This window comes from Loxodonta africana, chromosome 17 (assembly GCF_030014295.1).
Source record: "Loxodonta africana isolate mLoxAfr1 chromosome 17, mLoxAfr1.hap2, whole genome shotgun sequence".
In the NCBI taxonomy this organism is placed as follows: Eukaryota; Metazoa; Chordata; class Mammalia; order Proboscidea; family Elephantidae; genus Loxodonta; species Loxodonta africana.
In genome coordinates, this window is record NC_087358.1 from 438,090 (window position 1) to 452,489 (window position 14,400).

The following is a 14,400-nucleotide window of genomic DNA, read 5'->3' on the forward strand; positions in this document are numbered from 1 at the left end:
ACCCTAATCCATAGTATCTGTGAAAATACAAGTTTGATGTGTTATTTGTTCGTTTATAATGTATGTTGTTGCTGTTGCTAGGTGCTGTTGAGTCAATTTTGACTCATAACAACCCATATGATAGAGTAGAACTGCCCCATAGGTTTTCTTGGTTCTATTCATTATGGCTGCTAAGTGAAAGTTCGGTGCTTTCAATCCACCAGGCACTCTGAGAGAGAAAGATGTGGCAATCTGCTTTAGTTGTGATTACAGCCTTGGAAACCCTACGGGGCAATTCTTCTCTATCATTAGGGCCACCATGAATCAGAATCCACAAGAGGGCAATGGGTTTCAGTTTAATATTTAATGAAGCAGATTGCTAGGTCTGTCTCTCGAGGAGCTGCTGGGTAGGTTTGAACCCCCAACCTTTTGGTCAGCAGCTGAGTGTTTAACCATTTGTGCCACCGGGGCTCCTTCAATGTATATTCGGAAAGTACATACAGAATTATCCAAATAAAAAATATTCATCTATGTATCACTAAAATAACTTAATGTACTAATAATGGTCATACATTTATCATAGTTTGGAAAACACTAGGATAAATCAAATAAAATATTAGCTTGTGACATAAAATCAACCGTCACAAGCTAGTATTTTAATTTGATTTGTTTTAGTGTTTTCCAAACTATGATAAATGTATGACCATTATTAGTACATTAAGTTATTTTAGTGATACACAGATGACTTGGCTGGGCTATGGTGCCCAGTTGTTTGGTCAAACACTAGTCTATTTGCTGTTATGAAGTGTTACATGTGATTAAATCAGTTGCCCTTAAGTAAAGCAGATTACCTTTTATAAACGTGGGTGGGCTTCATCCAATCAGTTGAAGGTCTTACGAGCAAAAAGGGAGTTTGCTGGGGTGCATTCTGTCTCCAGATTGTAAATAGACATTTTTCCAGAACTCACTCACTCTTCACTTTTCCTGTTGCCTGATGTACAAACTTCAGACTTGCTGAGTTCTTCATAATTGTGCGAGATACAATCACCGACATTCACTTCTGAGCCAATTCTGTGAAGTCAGTGAATCTCTCTAGATAGATACATAGGTAGACAGATAGATAGGTATAGACAGACAGACAGATAGATAGATTGTTAGATGACAGACAGAGATGATCAGTCACTGGTTCTGTTTCTCTAGAGAACACTTAAGACATGGCTGATATTGACTTGATGAGTCTTCCCTCCTGGATAAGAATCACGTTTAATAGAGAACTTCAAAAATACTCTTAACTGAAAGACGGAAGGAAACGTGGTATGGCAGAAGACATACAGACTCTGAGCCAGAGGAAGCTAAATTGTTATCAGTTTATAATATGGTATACTATTTGTTTGTATTTTTTTGTTGCTTTTCCCTGCTGAGCCCATCCTCCCTGGGCCTTGGGCAGATCAAGTTCTGCCTCCACCCAGCTCCCTTGCAAGACACAGAGCCAAGCTTGGAGTCTCCAAGCACATCTGGTTGAGAAAGAAAGGTTTGTGTTAGAGGTCTGCAGTATTTTCTTGAGATTCCACCAGACACCAAGGTGCTGGGCAGTGTCCCACTGCCTACCCTGCCCTTTCTACAAAAGGATTATTCTACACCCGCTCCATCATGGGCAGGGTTGGCCATGTGCCTTGCTTTGGCCAATAAATATGAGAGGAAGGGGCATTATCATGCAGATCTGCCCAAACACTCAACAGCACTATTTCACAGGCTTGATTTCTACCCACGAGCCCTCAGCGTGTCATTCTGCCAAGGGCATCAGTCAGTGTTCCACAGTGGGAATGGACAGTATCCTTTCACTCAATGAGTCAGTTAAGTGGAAGTTGGTTAAGATAACTTCTGTTTGCACTGCCTTTTACTATCGGTCACAGCAATGATACGTTTAAAAGTTATTTTTTATAGTTGTCATGTCAGATTTTAAGAAGCCCTGATGGTACGATGTTTAAGCACTCAATTGCTAACCAAAAGGTTAGTGGTTTGAACCTCATGTCTGAATTTCATACTTTTCATTCTTTCACTATTTTTTCTGTTCAAGATCATGTTTCTTTCTATTTAAGTAATTTCATGCAAGCAAAGAAGAATGAAGAACACCAAAGATACAAGGAAAATATTAGCCCAAGAGACAAAAGGAGCCTCATAAAACCAGAGGCTCCATCATCCTGAGACCAGAAGAACTAGATTGTGCCCAGCTACCACCAATGACCACCCTGACAGGGAACACAACAGAGAGTCCCTGACGGAGTAGGAAAAAAAGTAGGGTGCAGAACTCAAATTCTAGTAAAAAGACCAGACTCAATAGTCTGAGACTGGAGGAACCCCAGAAGACATGGCCCCCGGACACTCTGTTGACCCAGAAGTAAAACCTTTCCCCAAGCCCACTCTTCAGACGAAGAATAGACCTCGCTCTAAGACATAAAATGATACTCGTGAAGAGTGTGCTTCTAAGTTCAAGTAGGTACATGAGACTAAATGGTAAACACTTGTCCATAGTCAAGATGAGAAGGCAGAAAGAGATAGGAGCTGGTTGAATGGACACAGGAAACCCAGGGTGGAAAAGAGGAATGTGCAGTCACATTATAGGGATAACATTTAGGGTCACATAACAATGTGTGTATACATTTTTGTATGAGAAACTAACTCGAGGTGTAAACTTTCACCTAAAGCACAATAGAAAGGAAAAAAAAAAATTCCATGCAACTAGCATAAGAACCTAGAAGTAATGGATTAAAGTAATAATAATTCCAAAAATGTACCTAAAAACAATCTGCTCATAAAGGAAGGTCAAGTGTGTGTATATTGGCTTTTTTTTTTTTTTTTTTTTTTGTATTTTAGGTGAAATTTTATGAGCAAATTAGTCCCATTCAAAAATTTATACATAAATTGTTTTGTGACATTGGTAGCAATCCCCACAATGTGTCAGCAGTCCCCACCTTTCCCTTTACACCCTGGTTCCCAACGTCTATTCCTGTCCCTTCCTGCTTTCTTGTCTTTGCTTTGGGGCAGGTGTTGTCCATTAAGCCTCCTATACTTGATTGAACTAAGAAGCACGTTCCTCGTGTACGTTATTGTTTGTTTTATAAGCCTGTCTAATCTTTGGTTGAAAGGTGGACTTCTGGAGTGGCTTCAGTTCTGAGTTAACAGAGTGTCTGGGGGCCGTCGTCTTCGGGGTTCCTCCGGTCTCTGTCAAACAAATAAATCTGGTCTTTGTTGTGAATTTGAATTTTGTTCAACATTTTTCTCTTGCTGTGTCTGGAACCCTCTATGTTGATCTCTGTCAGAGCCGTCGGTGGTGGTAGCTAGGCACCATCTAGTTCTGGGCTCAGGCTGGTGGAGGCTGTGGTTCATGCGGTCCATTAGTCTATGGACTGATACTTTCCTTGTGTCTTTGGCTTCCTTCATTTTCCTTTGCTCCAGACATGATGGGACCAATAGGTGTATTTTAGATGGCTGCTCACAAGCTTTTAAGACCCCAGATGCTACTCAACAAAGTAGGATGTAGAACATTTTCTTTATGAACTATGTTATGCCAATTGACCTAGAAATCTCCCGAGACCATGGTCCCCAATCCTCAGCCACAGTAACTCAGTCGCTCAAGGTGTTTGGATCTGTCTAGGAAGCTTCTGTGACTTTGCCTTGGTCAAGTCATGCTGACTTTCCCTGTATTGTGTGTTGTCTTTCCCTTCACTAAAGTTAACACTTGTCTACTACCTAGTTAGTGATTTCCCCTCCCCACCCCTCCCCTCCCTCGTAACCATCAAAGATTTTCTTTTTTTCTGTGTGTAAATCATGTATCAGTTTTAAGAAACACATATTCAATATTACAGAAGGCAACGTTTTTTTCTTATGCTTGGGCTATCTTATTTGATGTTTATTTATTCCATGGGTTTCTTATTTCTTCAGGTAAAGTTGTGCAATTGCATGAAGGTAAAGGAAGAAAGAATCATTTGTCCAAAGAACAGGACTACCAATTTCTCATTCTCTCTCAGTTGAAGCTCCATTTCCTCAAAGGGTATGGTTTGGAAGTCAAATGGCACTGTTTGGAACAAAATAGACGATCAGCCTCAGCGAGTGGAATATACACTTCTAATTTCTTTTCTCCGTATAAGCACCCTATTTTTAGTAAAACTCCGGAATGGTTCCTTCCTCCTTGAATGGTGTTGCACTTTTGCACTGTTAGTCTTGTCATCTTGTAAGACAACCCTCTCCCAGTAGCATTTATATCCGGCAGCCTGATGATTGGAATTAGCATTTAATTAATTATGCATATTAAACAACTGCAATCACACATGGATTCTGTTATCTGGCACACTGTTGGCATGCTCACTGTTTCAGAATCCTAGTGTAAAACAAACGCAGAGGTCCCTTGTTACTATTTCGTTTTTAAGGATGCATTTTAAGCACTTTGAAATTTTACTGGAAGTGCAGTTTGTGAAATTAGAGTCATTTTGCTCTTATACTGCCTGAGATGAAAAAGGAACAGAAAAAAAGAAATTGGAGGCTTCCAGAATATAAATTGGATGTCATGTCTACCCTGGACACGGTTCCTTTCACGCATATCCTTTAGCTTTACCTCAAGATCTAAGAGGTTATTCAGGAGGATGGCAGAGCCTTTCCCGAGAGGGCTTTTTAATTTTGTCAAAATACCAACTGTTCTGTGGCCATGATGATGGCCATTTCTCTCAACAGACACATAAGCCTTGACCAAGGTTTCAGCATATTTTAAATTGAATTATGTAATGTACTGATGTTTTTTCCTCCACAACGTAATTGTGCTGAATTATATGATTGTTACATGTGTTAGCACGTGGCTTCCTTTCAGCTCTATACTAGGGTTTGAGCAGACAGAAATTTGAGCAGCCATTTCCCTATTGCTGGAGGGAAAAAAAAAAAATTTTAACACAGGTAGAATTGGAAAAATCTTTTTGTGGATACTGAGGGTCAGAATCCCATTCTCCTAAGAATAAATCTGTAATCTCAAGTCAAAAGGCAGACAACAGGCATGGACAATGAAGACAGGGTTACACATATTTTTAGCTTCCTCACATTTTTGAGTAACATCATCCTTGGCCCCAGACCGTCCAGTTCATTGTATGCACTGCAGGCTGCATGGGGTATCTAAACACATGGAATCGTGTCAGTCTCCACTGCTCACTGACTCACCATTGTCTTGGGACAAAATCTAAATTTCTTAACACAGCTTAAAAACACAACATCATTTTGGCATCTGCCTGTATCACTGGCCTCACCTCTTGCCTCTACTCCAGCCATTCAGGACAACTTTGGCTCTTAAACATGGCGAGGTAGAACTGTTACCGAAATTTTTCATGCCACCTGGGTATGGTCCCTCCAACCCCACCACCACCTTGGCCTAGGTAACTCTTATCCATCCTCCTAATCACAACTAAAGAGTTTTTTCCTTCAGGAACGTTTCCTCACTTCCCAAGACTGGCTTTGAGCTTCTCCTCTGTGTTCCTCTAAATCCCCGTATTATTGCCGTTATAACATATTGTATCGTAATTATGTTGTCATTATTGCTGGTTGCCATCCAGCTGGCTTCTGCTCATAGCGACTCCGTGTGACAGAGCACAACTGCCCCATCAGATTTTCTACACTGTAATCTTTATGGAAGCAGATCACCAGGTCTTTCTCCCGTGGAGCTGCTGAGTGGGTTAACCACCAACTTTTTGGTTGACATCTGAGCGCTTAACCATTGAGCCACCAGAGCTCCTTATTATAATTATAGCTGTTCACTTTTCTGTATCCTTGATGGGTACCTTGTCCTTCATGTGCATCCTAGCACCCAGCACAATATCAGCACATAGCAGGCCCTTAGTCAATGCTGACTGAAGACTGAACAAAAGAATGGTTCCCAAGCACAGCAGTGTGCTCGCCAGTAGAACCCATAGTTACGGACACAATGCCCCCTTTCTTCACCCCCATCAGAATGCTAGCTGAGTTTAATAAATATTTTGCAGACCAATTTTCCAAAGGAGTTTTTCATGTGAGAGTGTAGAGAAGATTCCCTCCTGGTCAGCTGCCTCCCAATCATCCAAGCCTGAGGGCCCCTTACTGTCTTTCTCCAAATGACCTTCCCTTCTTTGCTCCCTGACGTCATAGAATTTAAAAAATAACCCTCCCCTCTATGGAGCCATCCCTGACCACTAACAGCATATTGCTTACTCTCTTTGTTTTCTTCCTTCCAACCTTCGCAGATCTTCATTCTGCGCCGTATAATTTAGCCCTTGATAATATCCTATTTGGAGCCCTCATCACAGTGGATTATAGAATACTTTCATCACCTCAAAAAGGAGCCCCTTACCCTTTAGCTATTACTTCCTTATCTCTTTCCCCAGCCCCCTCCCTGTCCTACATAACCCCTACTCTACTTTTGGTATCTATAGATTTCCCTATTTCAGACTGTAATATTAATAGAAGAATCATATAATATGTGCTCTTTTGTGGCTGGATTATTTCACTTAGTGTAGTCTTCAAGGTTCATCCACATAATATCATTTATCAGTACTTCATTCCTCTTTATGGCCAAATAATATTCCATTGTACCATATTTCATCTATCCATTTGTCTGCTGATGGACATTTGAGTTGTTTACACCTCTTGACTATTATGAATAATGCCACTATAAGCATTCATGTACAAGCTCCTGTGTGGATATGGTTCCATTTTTCTTGGATATATTCCTGGGTCATGTGGTAGGTAACCCCATGTTTACTCATTTGAGGAATTGCCAGATTGTTTTCCAAAACAACTGTTTCTATCTCACATTCTCACCAGCAGTGTACAAGGGTTCTGATTTCTCCACATCTTCGCTAACAATTGCTGTTGTCTGACTTTCTGATTCTAGCCATCCAGGTAGGTTTAAAGTGGCATCTCATTGTGATTTTGATTTGCATTCTCATGATGACTAACCATGTCGAGCATCTTCGTGTGCTTTTTGGTCATTCTTTTATCTTCTTATGAGAAATGTCTATTCAAGTCCTTTGCCCATTTTTACTTGGGTTATTTGTCTTTTTATTATTGAGTTGTAGAGTTCTTTATATATTCCAGATACAAGTCTCTTATCAGACATAATATTTGCAAATATTTTCTCCTATTCTGTGCCTTGTTGTTTTACTTTCTTGATAGTTTCCTTTGAAGCAAAAAGATTTTCAATTTTAACAAAGTCCAATTTAGCTACTTTTTCTTTTGTTGACTGTGCTTTTGGTGTCATATCTAAACATCTTTTGCCAAAGTCAAGGTCTTGAAGATTTACCTCTCTGTTTTCTTCTAAAAGTTTTATAGATTTTGTCCTTACGTTTCTTGCATTTAGGTCTTTGATCCATTTTGAGTTATTTCTTGTATATGGTGTAAGAGTCCAGCTTCACTCTTTTGAATGTGGCTATCAAGTTTTCTAGCATCACTTGTTGAAAAGACTACTCTTTCCCCACCGAATAGTCTTATTGTTCTATGTTTAGTACATCCCCAAAGTAAAATGTGAATTCTTTAAGTACAGAGATAAATTCTTATGCTTGTTATTAAATGGCTTATAGAATCTAGAATAATGCCCATTAAAGTACTTATCCTTGGATCTCTATCTGTACCATACAATGCTGTCAGCTAAAATTTGTCTTATTATCTTCATATCATATCTACTTTCCTGCACAACAACCCATTTTAAATTATCTGAGCTGTAAGCCCTATTATAGTTTTTATGTCCTGAAGATGAGTAATGTGTTTTGTTGTTGTTGGGTGTTGTCAAGCTGATTTCAACTCATAGTGACCCGATATGACAGAATATAACTGCCCCATAGAGTTTCCTAGGCTGTAATCTTTATTGGGGCAGGTTGCCAGATCTTTTGTCCCTTGGAGTCACCGGTGGGTTCAAGCTGCCAACTTTTCAGTTAGCAGCTAAGTGCTTGAACAGTGAGCCACCAGGACTCCCAACGTGTGTGTTTATTGTGATCATAAATCTTTCTTTCTTTTTTTTTTTTAATTGGGTTGATTTTCTAAGGCAAATAGATTTCCAGCCTTAGAAGAGGAACCCCATCTTTGTGCCCAATTATCTGATTCGTGGGGCCCCAGGAGACTGAAATTTTCTTGGTCCCATTTATCTCTCTCACTTCAGCTTGGCCATCTCCATCTGAATGCCCAGGACCCCAGGGATGAGTGGGCGAGTGTTGGCAGGAGGAAGAACATTTCGCCATGGAGCCCTTACCCAGTGAAGAACACATGTCTTTGCTAATTGGAGTCCCTGTATAGGAGAAGACAAGTAGCATTTAATTACTCCAGCTGCTGATGCTTCTTAGCAATTCTCGTATTTATTTCGAGATTTATAGCTGTAATGAAGCAATTAAAACATAAAATCCTGGAACTGTTCTGCAGTCCTAAGATATCAGGGTTAGGTTTATGATGTGTAAGGTTCATATGCCAACGGTCCAAAATAACAAACAAATGTTGTTATCTGGGAATCTAAAATGACTTGTCCTGCACTGAGTGATGTAGCAGGATGTAATGGTGATGTAATGATTACGCACTGGGCTGCTAACTGAAAGTTTGGTGGTTCGAACCCACCAGCAGCTGTGTGGAAGAAAGACCTGGTGATCCTTCTCCTAAACTGTGAGAAAATATATTTCTGTTTGTTAAAGCCACCCACTTGTGGTATTTCAGTTATAGCAGGACTAAATAACTAAGGCACTTTCTAGTACCAAGAAGAGAATTTATCCTGAAATTACCCTGAGATCTTTAAGCGCCCCATAATATAGGACCCTGGCCTATCCAAAACTGGAGAGCAAAGCTTGACTTGATTCCTCACCATGTTCCTCTTGCCAATCAATCATATAGTACCCATGAGGACAGGAGCAAGTTACCCAAAACTGCAATGTTGCACAGCTCCAGGGGGGCACCACTGACATTGCACGGTGCAGTTTACACCCTCTGGTGTACAACAGGAGCCCTGAGGATGCAGTGGTTAAGAGCTCGGTTCCTAACCCAAAGGTCAGCAGTTCAAATCCACCAACTGCTCCTTGGAAACCCTACAGGACAGTTCTTACTCTGTCCTATAGGGTGGCTATTAGTCAGAATTGACTCAATGGCAACAGGTTTGGTTTGGTTGGTGTACAATATAGAATACTGTGTAGTGTGGATGTTGTTGAGTGCTGTCACATTGATTTCAACTCATAGAGGCCCTATATGACAGTGTAGAACTGTCCCATAGGGTTTTCCAGGCAGTAATCTTTACTGGAACAGAGTGCCAGGTCTTCATCCCCCAGAGCCACTGGGAGGGTTCCAACCACTGAGTACTTAACCTTTGCACCTCCAGGGCTCCTTATAAACAGAAATTTCATGGGGATCATAAGTGTGATGGTTAATGTCATGTGTCAGCTTGGCCAGGCTATGATTCTCAGTGGTTTAGCAGACACTGGACTGGGTGACCTTCCAACACGTGATAAAATGTAATCCACTTCCACCATGTGATCTGATGTGATCAGCCAATCAGTTGAGACAGGAGTTACCTTAGGGGCTTGGCCTGCCTCCTGTATATAAATGGATGTTTTGGCAGAGCTCATTCTCTCTTGAGCCTGCACCCTTGTCGTGGCCTGACCTCTGGTTCATGGGACTTGAGCCTGCAATAGTCTCCAGCCTGCTGCTGGACCTGCAGATTTTGGATTTGTCAGCCCCCGCCACCCCATGAGCCAGCAATGGTCTCCAGCCTGTCACCCGACCCACAGATTTGGGACTTGCCGGCCCCCACAATGGCCTAAGACATTTCATTGAAGTAAATCTCTCTATATATTTATACATATGTTTCACTGCTTTTGCCCCTCTAGAGAACCAGCCTAAGGCAATAAGTATACTCTATAGCAGAGCTGTACTGTAGAAACATCAAGTGAGTCAAAAATGTAATTTCAAATTTTTCAGTAGTCACATTTTAAAAAGTAAAAATAAACAGATGACATTAATTTTAATATTTTATTGAACCCAGTATATTGAAAATACTATCATTTCAACATGTAAAAAAATATTAATGAGTTTTTTTTTCATACTGTTGTTGTTGTTAGGTGACATCAAGTTGATTCCAACTCATAACGACCCTACGTACGACAGAATCAAACACTGCCCAATCTTGCATCATCCTCACAATTGTTGCCATGCTTGAGCCCATTGTTCCAGCCACTGTGTCAATCCATCGCATTGAGGGTCTTCCTCTTTTTCACTGACCCTCCACTTAACCAAGCATGATGTCCTTCTCCAGGGATTGGTCCCTCCTGATAACACGTCCAAAGTATGTGAGACGAAGTCTTGTCATCTTTGCATCTAAGGAGCATTTTGGTTGTACTTCTTCCAAGACAGATTTGTTCATTAGTCTGGCAATCTCTGGCATATTCAATATTCTTTGCCAACACCATAATTCAAAGGCATCAGTTCGTCTTTGGTCTTCCTTATTCACCATTCAGCTTTCAAATGCATATGAGATGATTGAAAACACCATGGCTTGGGTCAGGTACACCTTAGTCCTTAAAGTGACATCTTTGCTTTTTAGCACTTTAAAGAGATCCCTTGCAGCCAATGTGCCCAATGCACTGCGTCTTTTGATTTCTTGGCTGCTGCTTCCATGGACGTTGATTGTGGATCGAAGCAAAATGAAATCCTTGACAACTTCGATCTTTTTCATACTAAGTGTTCAAACTCCAGTGTGTATTTTTACAATTAAGGACATCTCAGTTCAGACTATCTGTATCTCAAGTGCTCAGTAGCCACATGTGGCCAGTGGTGACTGAGTTGGTGCAGTTCTAGAATGTGCATTGTACTGAGTGTTGAAAGAATATTAAACAGCAATAACAAGGAGTGGTAAGACCTGGTGAGAGGTTGCCTTCACCACATTTCCTTCATTCATTTACTTACCCAATATTGGCTGAGCACCTGGTAAACAAGTAGCTATAACGGACAGATAGTTATGCTTTAAAGAGAGTCAGTGTCTAGTAGGAGAGAGGAGATCAACAAATAAAAATAATTAGAATGAGGAAATTCAAAGGTGCCATAAGATAGCACCAGACAAAGTGCTGGGGGGCTTCACCAGCTACCATGGCCGAACGTTTTGTTCAAGGACCCAACAGATCGATCCTGATCAGAAGGAGACAAAGCGTGGAACAGAACATTAAGCTCATACAGAAACAGACTTACTGGATCCATTGAGACTGGGGGAACCCCCAAATCTAGTGCCCAGGAATAATCTTTAAACCTTGAACTGAAACTATTCCATGAAGCCATCATTAAACTAAACAACCGTTTAGCCCAATTAATAAAGAATGTTTGCCTCAAACAACATGTAAGGAATCTTCTATATGAGCGTAAACCAACAACAGCTAAGCTGAAGCACAGATGAGAACTGTAAGGGGCAGAGAGACTAAATTAACAGTGATGAAACAATACAGGTAGAAACAGTGAGAATGATGACACGACATGAAGTGTGTGGCCAATGTCACTCAACTGTTCATGTAAATTGTGAATGGATATATGGTTGGTGGTGGTAATTGCCACCAAAAATAAATAAAATATTTTTTTAAAGTGTTATGGGGCTTCAGTAGAATGAAAGGTTTTTTCAGCTGGAAGACCAAAGAAAACTCAAAGCATTTAAACTGGAAAAAAAAAAAAAGCTAGAGGCTAGCCGTGTGGAGTAGCAAGAAAGGCAGTGGGGCAGAGGAAACGGCTGAGCCAAAGTATGGAGGTGGCACCGCACGGGGCATGTGAGAAAACGGGGAGAACTTAGTAAGGCTGGAGCTTAGAAGGAGTGAAGAGGAGGAAGAGAAAAAGCTTGAGGGGTGGGCAGCAGGCAGCTGTGAGAACTTATGGGCAAGGAACTGACCCGCCCTCAGAAGTTTAATCTATCAACACTACATGAGGTAATTTGGAAGAAGCGTCAGACCATGATGAGGGGAAGTCTGTGCTCGTCTGGGTGGGAGATTCTGAACCAGGAGAGGGAGAATGAAAACACAAAGAAGGCATAAAGACTGCCCTCAGAGGCTGAATTAACAGGATGGGCAACAGCTTGGAATAAAGAAGAGGAAAGAGTCCAAGATGCCAATGTGTCTAATATAATCCTAGTGCCATTGTTGTTGGGTGCCGTCAAGGCGATTCTGACTCATAGCAACCCCATGTGATAGAGTAGAACTGCCCCATAGGGTGTTCTAGGCTGTAATCGTTATGGAAACAGATCTCCAGGTCTTTCTCCCACAGAGCTACTGGGCAGGTTCTAATTGCCAAGCTTTCTGTTAGCAGTCAAGGGCTTAACCGTTGCTCCACCAGGGCTCTTTCTGCTGCCATTAAAAATAGGAAAAATAAATTACAAAGAAAACAAGGGAGATTTAGGAAGGGAGATGATGGCCCCGTTTGGGGCATATTGAATTTAACTGAATGTTTTTTGGTTACATACTCTTTTGGATTGAATTGTGTCCCTCAAAATAGTGTTGTAAATCCTAACCCCTCAATGCATTTGGTTTTGGTTTTTAGTATACTTGTGGATGTAACCCCAGTTGTGAATAAGGTTTTCCTTGTTATGTTAATGAGGCCAAACCACTGTAGGATGTGTCCCAAGCCAGTCACCTAAAGATTGATGTCACCTGGAGATCACCAAGAACCCAAAGAAAAGCAGCTAAAAGTGACAAGGATTTTCCCCCAGAGTGGACAGAGAGAGAAAGCCTTCCCCTAGAGCCAGTGCCCCGAATTCAGACTTCTAGACTCCTGATCTGTGAGAAAATAAATTTGTTCGTAAAAGCCACCCCCTTGTGGTACTTCTGTTACAGCAGCACTAGGTAACCAAGACACACACACACGTGCAGACATACACACACTGAAGCGCAAGTACTTGGTCTTCTGAAGTGCACTCTTAGAGAGGTGATCTAGTGTCAGGGAAATCAGAGCTGTGCTCACTCCAGGTGTGACCCTGGGCAAGCTCCCTCACCTCTCCACCTACCTACAGAGGTGATCTAGTGTCAGGGAAATCAGAGCTGTGCTCACTCCAGGTGTGAACCTGGACAAGCTCCCTCACCTCTCCGCCTACCTACAGAGGTGATCTGTGTCAGGGAAATCAGAGCTGTGCTCACTCCAGGTGTGACCCTGGGCAAGTTCCCTCACCTCTCTGCCTACTTATGTGATCTAGTGTCAGGGAAATCAGAGCTGTGCTCACTCCAGGTGTGACCCTAGGCTAGCTCCCTCACCTCTCCACCTCAGTACCCTCATCTGTGAAATGATGATGATAGAAACTGCCTCTTGGGGTTGGATAATCATCACACAAAATGGGACAGGTAAAAGTTCAGAGCAGCGCTTAACAGAATAAATACTCAAGAAATGCTAGATATTATCACTAGCATAATTAGAACAATTTTTCCACTTGGGGGCTAATTCAAGACCCACTTGTTTCTTGACGATGAAGGCGTCCCTCATCATTTCTCTTCTTTGTGGAAGACAGAGCCAGGAACACTACTTAGATGACTCTGGGCCTGGGATTCCTGGAACTCTCTACTTTGTGGGCAGTTCTGCCTCTGTGGATGAAGTGTCAGTGTTGCTGTGGGAATCCCAGAATCAAGAGACAAAATAGACTCTCAAGAAACCAAAAAAACACCTGTTGCCACCTAGTTGATTCTGACTCATGGCACCCCGTGTGTTATAGAGTGTAATGACACACCACAGGGTCTTCTCAGCTGCAGCCTTTACAGAAGCAGGTCGCCAGGCCTTTCTTTCATGGCACCTTTGGGTAAGTAGTTGAATGCAAACTAACTTACCCAGCTATTAACCAAAAGGTTGGCAATCTGCTGCTTGTAAAGATCACCACGTTTTTTGCAAATAACGCACCTACGTAAACAGCACGCCCACACACAGAATGTGGGGAATAATGAAATTAAGTAAACATTCCGGGCATATTCAGCATCCTCCCACATTACCAGTAAATCGTGTCATTCTGTTCATGTTATTTAATCTCCTGCTTATGTGTCTAAAAATAGTCTGAAAATGTTACTTTTAATCATAATTACATTTCATTTTAGGATTTATGAAAGCAATAAAATATAAACAACATCTCGTTCCTTTAGTTTTAAGCCCGGGATCACTTCTTACCCATTTGTAGTTCTTTGTACATTCACACCCCCGGTACCAACAAGGCACCCACTGCTCCACCCCTGAGAGTGATGAAGACATTTTGTCTGGAAATGACAAAAGTAAAATTTTGTGTATCACTTTTGATCTACCAGTAAATACTTTTGGCTTAAATTTCAAGTAATATAAAATCAATACTTACCTTAAGAGAAGTCTCCATGTGATCAGAAGTAGAAATTAAAGTCAGCAACGTGAGGAGGTGGGACCAAGATGGCTGACTAGGTAGAAGGTACC